The sequence below is a fragment of the Piliocolobus tephrosceles genome, chromosome 12 (assembly GCF_002776525.5).
Source record: "Piliocolobus tephrosceles isolate RC106 chromosome 12, ASM277652v3, whole genome shotgun sequence".
In the NCBI taxonomy this organism is placed as follows: domain Eukaryota; kingdom Metazoa; phylum Chordata; class Mammalia; order Primates; family Cercopithecidae; genus Piliocolobus; species Piliocolobus tephrosceles.
The window spans coordinates 60,883,382-60,893,653 of record NC_045445.1 but is presented as its reverse complement, the minus strand read 5'-3'; the positions used below and the strand labels follow the sequence as shown (position 1 = coordinate 60,893,653).

Genomic DNA, 10,272 nt, shown 5'->3' with positions numbered 1-10,272 from the left:
AACCTGCACGTTATGCACATGTACCCTAGAACTTAAAGTATAAAAAAAAAAAAAAAAAATAAGAAAACCTGTATCATGGAGAGATTGCTTTGATTATGTAATAAAATTGTGGAGCTGGAAAAAAAAAAAAAAAAAAAAAAGAAATCATACCACTTAACAACCTCAGACCACAGTGCAATAAAAATACAAATGAATATCAAGAAAATCTCTCAAAACCACACAAGTAACTTGGAAATTGAACAACTTGCTCCTAAATTACTCCTGGGTGGACATCAAATTTATGTCAGAAATAAAAATAATTGAAATTAATGAAAATAGGGACAAAACTTACCAAAATTGGAAACATTTTTCTTGAAAAGTTGAACAAGGCAAGGATGTCCATTCTCACCCCTCCTGTTTAACATAGTACTGAAAGCCCCAGCCAGAACAATTACGGAAGAGAAAGAAATAAAAAAGCATCTAAATAGGGAAAGAGTAAGTCAAACTATCTTTCCTGACATTATGATTCTAGACCTAGAAAATACTAAAGCCTCCACAGAAAGACAACCAAATCTGAAAAATAATTTCGATAATGTTTCAGAGGACAAAAAAATAACTGTACAAAAATCAGTGGCATTTTTATAGACCAAAATGCTTAGGGTGAGACTCAAATCAAGAACAGAATCCCACTTACAACAGCTACAAAGAAAATGAAATATCTAGGTATACAACTAATCAAGGAAGTGAAAGATCTCTACCAGGAGAACTACAAAACACTGCTGAAAGAAATCAGAGACAACACAAATAAATTAAAAAAACATCCTGTGCTCATGGATTGGAAGAATCAATATAATAAAAATGCCATACTGCCCAAAGCAATTTACAAATTCACTGCTAGTCCTACCAAACTACCAATGCCATTCTTCACAGAATTAGAAAAAAAAAAAAAAAAAAAAAACAAACTATTCTAAACTATATATGGAACAACAACAAAAAAGAGCCCAAGTAGCCCAAGGAAAAAGAACAAAGCCAGACACATCATACAGACTTCAAACTATATTATAAGGCTACAGTAAACAAAACACCATGATATTAAGATAAAAATAGACACATAGATTAATGGAAAAGAGTAGTAAACTCAGAAGTAAAACCACACATTTACAACTATCTGATCATCAACAAGGCTGACAAAACCAAGCAATGCGGAAACACTACCTATTCAATACATACTGCTGGGATAACTGGCTAGCTATATGCAGAAGAATGAAACTGTACCCTTGCCTTTCATCATATACAAAAATTACTCCAAGATGAATTAATTAAATTTAAGATACCAATCTATAAAAAACTTAGAAGAAAACCTAGGAAATTTATTTCTCAACATAGGTCTTGGCAAATAATTTTTGGCTGAGTTTTCAAAAGCTGCAAATATATGCCAAAAATTGGTAAGTGGTACATAATTAAAATCTTCTGCACAGCAAAAGAAACTATTAGTAAACAGACTACCTACACAATGGGGGAAAATATTTGCAAACTGCACATCTGAAAAGGTCTAATATCCAGAAACTATAAGGAACTTAAACAATTCAACAGTTTAAAAAACAAATAAAAATATAAGAAATGGGCAAAGTATAATCATAGACCCTTTTCAAAAGACATACATGCAGCCAACAATTACATATAAAAATACTAATCATTAGAGAAATGTAAATCAAAACCAGTCAGAATACCTGTTCTTAAAAAATAAAAAATAGCAGATGTTGATGAGGTTGTGGAAGAAAAGAAGTGCTTATACACTATTGTTGGGAATGCAAATTAGTTCAGCCAATATGGAAAGTAGTTGAGAGCTTTCTTAAATAACTTAGAGCTATTTCTTAAATAACACAGAGCTACCATTTGACCCATCAATACCATTACTGAATGTATACACAAAGGAAAATAGATCATTATATCAAAAACACATGCACTCACATGGTCATTGCTAGGCTCTTCACAATAGCAAAGATATGCCATCAACCTAGTGCCCATCAATGGTAGGTTAAATGAAAACAATATGGTACATATACACCATAGAATACTATGCAACCATAACAAGAATTAAATCATGTCTTTTGCAGCAACATGGATAAAGCTGGAGGACCTAATTCTAAGTGAACTAACACAAGAACCAAAAATCAAATACTGCATGTTCTCACTTATAAGTGGGAGCTCAGCATTGTGTACACAAGAACATAAACATGGGAATAATAGATACTAGAGACTACTAGTCAGGAGAGAACGTGGGGCTTGGGTTGAAAAACTACTCATTAGGTACTAGGCCCAATACCTGGCTGCAATACACCCCTGTAACAAACCTGCACAAGTACCCCCTATACCTAAAGTAAAAGTTGAAATTAAAAAAAAAAAAAAAAAAAAAAAAAACTGAGGCTAAAAAATCCTTTATATTTTTTAAAAATTAATAGGTAAGCTTGAAAGCAAGAAGACACCATCTTCAGATACCATACATAATCTAACAAGAAACTCATAGCCATTAATTAGAGCAAAGTAATCTTTTATGAAATTCTGAGATAATTGACATATTTCCCAGGATAGTTATTTTTTTGTGGCAAATATCTCATAAATTTCAGGATATTTGGCTTTTCTGGACCCATTCACACTAAATGCCAATAAGATCCAATACTCATTGCAACAAGTAATAATGCATCAACTACAAAAAAATGTATTATGAGGTTAATTAAGATCAAATTTAAGAGTTCGCCATTACATGAACTCCTCCCAGAGCCCTGTACCTAATTTTGTATTTGTAAATTAGTATTATTCCTTAAAAGGCATTAAGAGTTGTATAAAACTTCAGACCCCCCAGTTCTAGATTTTACCCTGACTCTTAAACATTTTCAAACTCCATCAGGCTAGGGAAGGAGGGACAGATACATTCTCAGTTAAGAAACAGTGTTTTCAGAAAAATGGATATTTACACATATGTGATAATTTGTGTGTTGGGTTCCTGAAAGTCATCCCCTCTATATATCCAGAAGTCTGAAAATGATTGTGACATGTGTGACCCTAAATGTGGATAAGGAAGACTCTTTTTCCCGGCCTCAAAATAATGGATTACTAGTGAATTTTTTTGTCCTGAAATATGAGTCTAAGGAATTCATCTGCAATAAACCAATATCATTATGTGTTTCAACAATGTATGTTTGAGGGCTAAAATTACCAACTTATGTAAAAATTTTCAGCCAAAAAATTAAGACAATAAATCCTATGAGGATGATCTTATTAATAAAAATTACAAAATACCTCCCAAATTTTACCACTACAAGGCAAAGTTAGCATATGTAACAAATAGAAGAATTCACACTGGAGAAAATAAAAATAATAACATGAACTTGAAGATCTTTTAAACTGTCTTTGGGTATAAAATAAAAGTCTTCTTCTTTTTTTAATCAGGCCTATGAAATCAGTTCAGACTAAGAACCTCAAGAATGCTCTAGATTCCAGCTTGAGATGATCTTTTGGTTTGACTGTTGACTCTATCCTATTCTGAGAACAAAATCAACTTCTAGTAGTTTTAGATCCTTTAGAAATGTGAAATAAGCTGTTGTTCATTTTCTTATAAACATAGTCATATATGTATATAACAAATTTTGTATACAACATTGAGATCATCACAAATTACCCAACATTTATTACTGTACCCCAAAGCAGTCATAAACCCTGGTTAACAACACCTATTATAGATAATAATATCTATGTATAGAAACAACTGTTGAAATCCTTTGGATTTTATGTATAGCAAAAAATGGGGGTTTTGTGAAGAGGCTTGTATCTCAGCCCTTGTTTATTTCTTCTATGTTGTACTTCCATTTGGTACAGATATAATATATCCTGTATATATTATTTAGCTACAGAAAGCATCAAGTAATTTGAGCAAACTCATACTTTTTCATAGGTCATTAAATTTCACAATGCTCTTAATCTATACCCTTTCAGAGGTGGAGAGTAGGAGATCCAAGCTAAAATGTTAAAAATATATAACAAATAAATATGTTAAGATAAAATGAAAGTTGAAATTAGTATATAGTTGAAATAGTGATAAAAGATAAACAAGATAAGGTCAGGAGTGATGATGGCTTAAAGATGCATGTTAAAATTACGTAGTATATCTTCCATACCAGGATGCAAATGTGACTTAAGCTTTCAAGTAGAAAATGTGAACCCCGAAAATCAGTTAATTTAAAAAGTTTATTTTGCCAGGGTTAAGGATGTGGGCCTGTGACACAGCCTCCTGAGGTCCTGACGGTATATTTCCAAAGTGGTCAGAGCACTGTTGGATTTTACAGATTCTAGGGAGACATGAGATATTAATCAACGTATCCAAGATGAACATTGGTTTGGTCTAGAAAGGGACAACTCAAAGCAAAGGTGGGAAGACTGAAAGCAGGGAGAGGACTTCCAGGTCATAGGTAGGTAAGAGACAAATAGTTGCATTCTTTTGCATTCTGATTAGCCTCTCCCAGGGAGGGAATCAGATATGCATTTATCTCAGTGAACAGAGGGGTGACTTTGAAAAGCATGGGAGGCAGGTTGGCCCTAAGCTGTTTCCAGCTTGACTTTTCCCCTTTCACAAAAATGTAAAGCATTATTTTCTGATATTGCTTAATCTAAGAGTATATTTAAAAGCATATAAATCTGGAATTAGAAAATACTTTCTTTAAATAGTGAATAGTTTAAATATTGCGAGTCATATGGTCTCAAACTCATATTCTTTGCTTTTTTTTGTTTTCTGTTTGTTTTATATTAGTTTGTTTTACAGCCCTTAAAAGCTGTAAAAGCCTTTCTTACCTCCCCGGCCATACAAAAACAGATCCATAAGTTTGCCAACCTCTGATATGGAAAATTTGATGGACTAAGCATTCTTCAAACAATTTTGCATGGATATTGCCTCTTTCTACTCAAATTTGCTAAGACAGCAATGCTAAATTTCAGGTCGTGCTTACTAGTAAGTACCTGATTTATAACCCTTCTTATTTACCAGTTAATTATGAAAGCTATATTATTTCCCAGCAAGTCAAGTTAGGGATAGGATTGCTATTGTCTTGAACAAGTTTAGAAACCTGACTGCTATTTTTGTTTTCTTCAGAGCAGATGTCAATATGAGATTAGATATTCAAGACATATGTTAAAAGTAATGTTTATGGAAGATAAACAGAAAAAGCAGAGATAATCTTCATACAGGAATATTGAAACCTGTGAAAGAACAAACCATAGGGAGGTGGATTGAATATGAAAAGTTCCAGACTGCAGCACAGCTTTGAAAAAGATTTGGTCAGGCCATAAAATAGTGCTCTGTCCCACAGAGAATGCTCATACTCTGTTATTGACTGAGGTATTCCAGAAGAAATGTGGACTCAACACAAGGCAGAAATATATCTAGAGGAGCAGTTGCTAGAATTTTCAGCCAACTATACTTCCCAGAGCAAAAGATCTGAGTGACACATTTCCCTATCTGTCTATACTGACAAAAAACAAACAAACAAACAAACAAAAAAAACAACAACAAAAAAACCACACACACATTTTTTAAAGAATGGCAAATTTGTCAAATAATTATACATAAAAAAGCATCAGTAATTTTAAAAGAGAATTATTTCAGCCTTTTTTACATTTTATTTTTTAAGTGGAAGATTTTTTTTTTTAACTCTTTATGTTGCTTTATTGGAGCAAGATTCCCAATTGGTATACAGTGATGTATTTACTAAACAGAGACCTGTGCAGTAATTACATACTATCCATCTAGATAGGTTGTTACACTTTTGCCTATTGATGGAATAGTTCCATTTATCAAGTTTGAGTTACATCAAAAAGCTTTTGAATTTCACCAGACTGTCCATTAATTCACCTCTGAAAAAGTGGCATTTAATTTCAGCAACTATATTTTACAGCTTTAAAAAGCTTATGCATTAGGGTGCTTCTCTGCACAATGGCACTGAGCAGACAGAGCCGAGTCCCTTATCCCACCCAGATTCACAGTAACATTTGAGAGCTTTATACCAGAGAGCAGGGACAGTTACTGCTAACCATCACAGACTTTTTACTCTGAGAGCCTATTTTCTTGGCCACATTTTATTTAGCCAATGAAGACACACCAGCAACTGTCCCATGTATAACTTTGCATTAGAGCACCAGGTCTGTTGGATGGTAGTGGCAGGCACTATTACTTTATATCCAGGTAAAAGGCCAATTTTAAAAACTGCCATTGGAGATAAAAATCAAGGGCACAATATACCCAGAAAAGTATTGAGCAATCTGGTATCCCAAATGATGGGATGTTTTGGTATCCCAAAACACTTTGAGAAACCAATGGTAAATTGAACCCATGTTTCCCAGCTATGGAGATATTAATATATTGATTCAAATCCCGTTACTCAATCCACATAGCTCCGAGGTCATCCTGCAAAGTGCATATCAAAAAATAAGAAGTTAGGGTGACAAAGTTTGACAGTGATGTTTTACAAGTCAAACTTGGAAGGTCATAGTAAGCATACCTATGCTAAGAGAAAAGCATCAAATCCTTTGTGTACACATTTAGTTTTATTGTAACAAAGCAACTTGTACACTTTTAACATTTAAAACTGAGCATCATGTTTCCTTTCCAGTGAAACAAAAAGAAAATTTAAAAATAAACAGGAACAAAATTACAATAGAGAATGTCAATTCCAAATAAGATCCTACAGGTTCTGCTGATTCTCCCATTGAGTGGCAGAGCTCAAGTCATCATTAGGAGAGAATTTATTTTTAAAAGTGTCACCTTAAACTGCAAGGATGTCTGTCAAATATCACAATTAAACATGCCAGAGGAGAAGCCATGTTGTCAAAATGCCCACTTAACCCACCCGAACATCTCAAACCCACCCTTTGCCGACCTTCTATAACCCCATTTTTTAAAGTTTTTTTTTTTTCTTTTTTTAAACAAGAGAAAGTAGACAGATACAAGTTGGTAAATGCTAACTGTCCATATTCACATAGAGACATGCTGTACTCTCTGAGCCCAATATACAGAGAAAGGAGGAAAAAAGCTAGAATCCTATGCACTACTACACAGGGGCTTAGCACCCTCCAGCTTCCAGCAGAGCTTTTATCCCACAGAGCTCGGTGGTGTTGATTCCATACAATTTTTGTGGAAGGGATAAAAATGAACTTCGAACAGAAAGGGGTAGAGACTCTTTTCCCATTGTATTCTGCTCAAGGTATTTCCCCCCAAGTAAGTTGAGAACCATGGAGTAGAGAAAACAGACCTCAAGAACAAGGCGACTGAGCACAAGAGGAAAAAAAAAAAAAAAAAAAGAAGACTACAACTTGCTCCCAGGGACTTGAGAAAATTTTAAAAAAGGAAGGTTGGAATTCATCAGTGTTCTATTAGTCATCTTCTCCTTCATCCTCCTCTCCTTCCTCCCCTTCATCATCATCTTCATCTTCTTCACCTTCATCCTCATCCCCTTCTTCATCAATATCTTCTAATCCTTCCTCCTCTTAATCATCATCATCATCTTCTTCTTCTCCTTCTCCTTCTTCATCATCCATAACAGGAACCAAGTAGTAGTGTAATGGGTTTGACCAAATATCATCTTTGATGACCTCTCCTAACTCATCAGCACCTGCATCAGAATGGTCAGTAAACCAGGTAAAGAAGCTCTCTGGTTCCTCATGCTGCCTCTTCCTGCTGGCTTTATTCTGCGTTTGACTTGAACGTTTCATCAAATCCTTTCCAGATTTCCATTTGATTTCGGTGAACTTTGAAGATGGATCACCACTCTCATTCAGATGAAATTCTTTGGCGAGAACTTTATTTTCAAAGTAAGGATTTTCATCAAAATAAAAATCTATTCTGTAACCTGATTTAATATCTTCAAATTCTGTCGCTTCAACTCTGGTCAAATAACGCAGTGCCTCTTCGTCTTCCTCCCCAAACAGTGCAGACACTTGTGGATGGTTGACAAATGTTGTTACCCAAAAATTTGGGATTTTGGCGATCAATTCTGACCTCTTCTGAAAAAATGGTTGGTGGAGTTTGTTATATTTCTGTTCTACTTTCAAAATCTCCTCACTGGCTTGTTCATTAAGTCTGTCTATTTCATTTTCTACTTCATCAATGTGTTCCATGACTTCTTGCTGTTCTTTTTCTTCCTTCTTTGGCAAGCCTACAGAGGCCGGTGTCTCCTCCGGTCCCAGAGCAGGCGGTGGTCTTGGTTTCTTCTTTTGAGGCAGGAGTGGAGACTGCCGTTTAGGGGCCATGTTGTTAGGGAAGTCCTAGAACCAGACCACGAGTCTCCTCGCCCGTCTGGAAGCAGGCTGAATACTGGAAGATTTTTATTATTTTATTGTTATAGCTTTTTTATTTTTAATTTTTATGAGTATATAATGGGTGTATATATTTATGGGGCATATAAAATGTTTTGATAGAGGCATGCAACATGAAATAACCACTTCAAAGAGAATGGGGTATCCATTTCCTCAAGCATTTATCCTTTGAGTTACAAACAATCCAATTACACTCGTGAAGTTATTGAAAAATGTACAATTAAGTTATTGTTGATTTTAGTCACCCTGTTGTACTATCAAATAGTAGGTCTTATTCATTCATTTGACAATAGAATTGAATTGCTAGTTGTGGATTTTTGCATCTATATGATTGGGTTTTATTTATTTATTTATTTATTTATTTATTTATTTATTTATTTATTTATTTATTTTGAGATGGAGTCTCACTCTGTCACCCAGACTGGAGTGCAGTGGCGGGATCTCGGCTCACTGCAACCTCCACCTCCCAGGTTCAAACAATTCTCCTGCCTCAGCTTCCCAAGTAGCTGGGACTACAGGCGCCCGCCACCACACCCAGCTAATTTTTGTATTGTTAGTAGAGACAGGATTTCACCATGTTGGCCAGGCTGGTCTCAAACTCCTGCCCTTGTGATCCTCTCACCTCAGTCTCCCAAAGTGCTGGGATTACAGGCGTGAGCCACCACACCCTGCCTGTCTGTATTTTTTTAAATGTGTCTTTGGTTTTGGTATCAAGGTGATACTGGCCTCATGGAGTGAGTGAGGGTGTATTCCCTCCTTGTCAATTTTTTGAAATAGTTTCAAGAGTTTTGGTTTTAGTTTTTCTTTGTATGTTTGGTAGAATTCAGTTCTGAATCCATTTGGTTGTGAGTTTTTTTTGTGGAAGAGTTTTTTTTTGTTACAGATTAAATCTCACTACTCATTATTGATCTGTTCAAGAGATCTATTTATTTGTGGTACAATCATATGAAAAGGTTCTATGTTTCCAGGAATGTATCCATTTCCTTTAGGTTTTCTAGTTTGTGAGCCTATCGTTATTCATAATAGTCTCTGAAGAACTTTTGTATTTCTGTGGTATCAGTTGTAATGTCTTCTTTCACATTTCTGATTGTGTTTATTTGGATCTACTCTCTTTTCTTGGTTAATCTGGTAATGGGTTTATCAATTTTGTTTATGTTATCGAAGAACCAATTTTTCATTTCAATCATCTTTTGTATTTTTTTTGTCTCAATTTGATTTAGTTCATCTCTGACCTTTGTTATTTCTTTTCTTCTGCTAACTTTTGTGTTGATATTTTTTTCTTGTTTTTCTAGTTCCTTGAGGTGTGATGTTAGATTAATTTGTAATTTTTTTTTACCTTTTTGATGTAGATATTTAATGCTATAAACCTTCCTTATATTATTGCTTTTTCTGTATCCCAAAAGTTTTGATAAGTCATTTTTTTCATTTATTTCAAACATTTCTCTAATGTTTTTCATTTCTTCATTGACCCAGTTGTTACTGGAAAGGGGTCCCGATCCAGACCCCAAGAGATGGTTCTTGGATCTCAAACAGGAAATAATTCAGGGTGAGTCTGCAGTGCAAAGTAAATGCAACTTTATTAAGAGAGTAAAGTGGTGAAAGGACAGCTACTCCATAGACAAAGTAGGACGTTCCCGAAAGTAAGAGGAGGAACACATCCACCCTAGTTACAATGCTTGTGTGTGTGTGTGTGTGTGTGTGTATGTGTGTATGATACAGATAGATCTTGGGGAGATGTGTTCTGATGCAAGGGTTTGTGATAAAGGATTAATTTTCTTAATTACCACATTTTGCAAGAATCAATATTATTATCTTTAAAGCAAAATTAGGAATGCCCCTGTTCTCCAGTTATGGGGGTATCTGGACATGCCCAAGTCTGGTTCTGTTTCAGTAAACCTCATTAATTTGTTCCCTTAACAGTAAACCTCTAGA

General features: G+C 34.8%; 1 pseudogene across 1 annotated transcript; it reads right to left on the bottom strand.

Moving 5' to 3' along the window:
* Positions 1-7,271: 7,271 nt before the first annotated feature.
* LOC111536560 lies at positions 7,272-8,274 on the bottom strand (annotated as a pseudogene). The gene has a single exon (XR_002729773.3). The product of XR_002729773.3 is annotated as a protein SET pseudogene (transcript).
* Between the last annotated feature and the right edge of the window lie 1,998 nt (positions 8,275-10,272).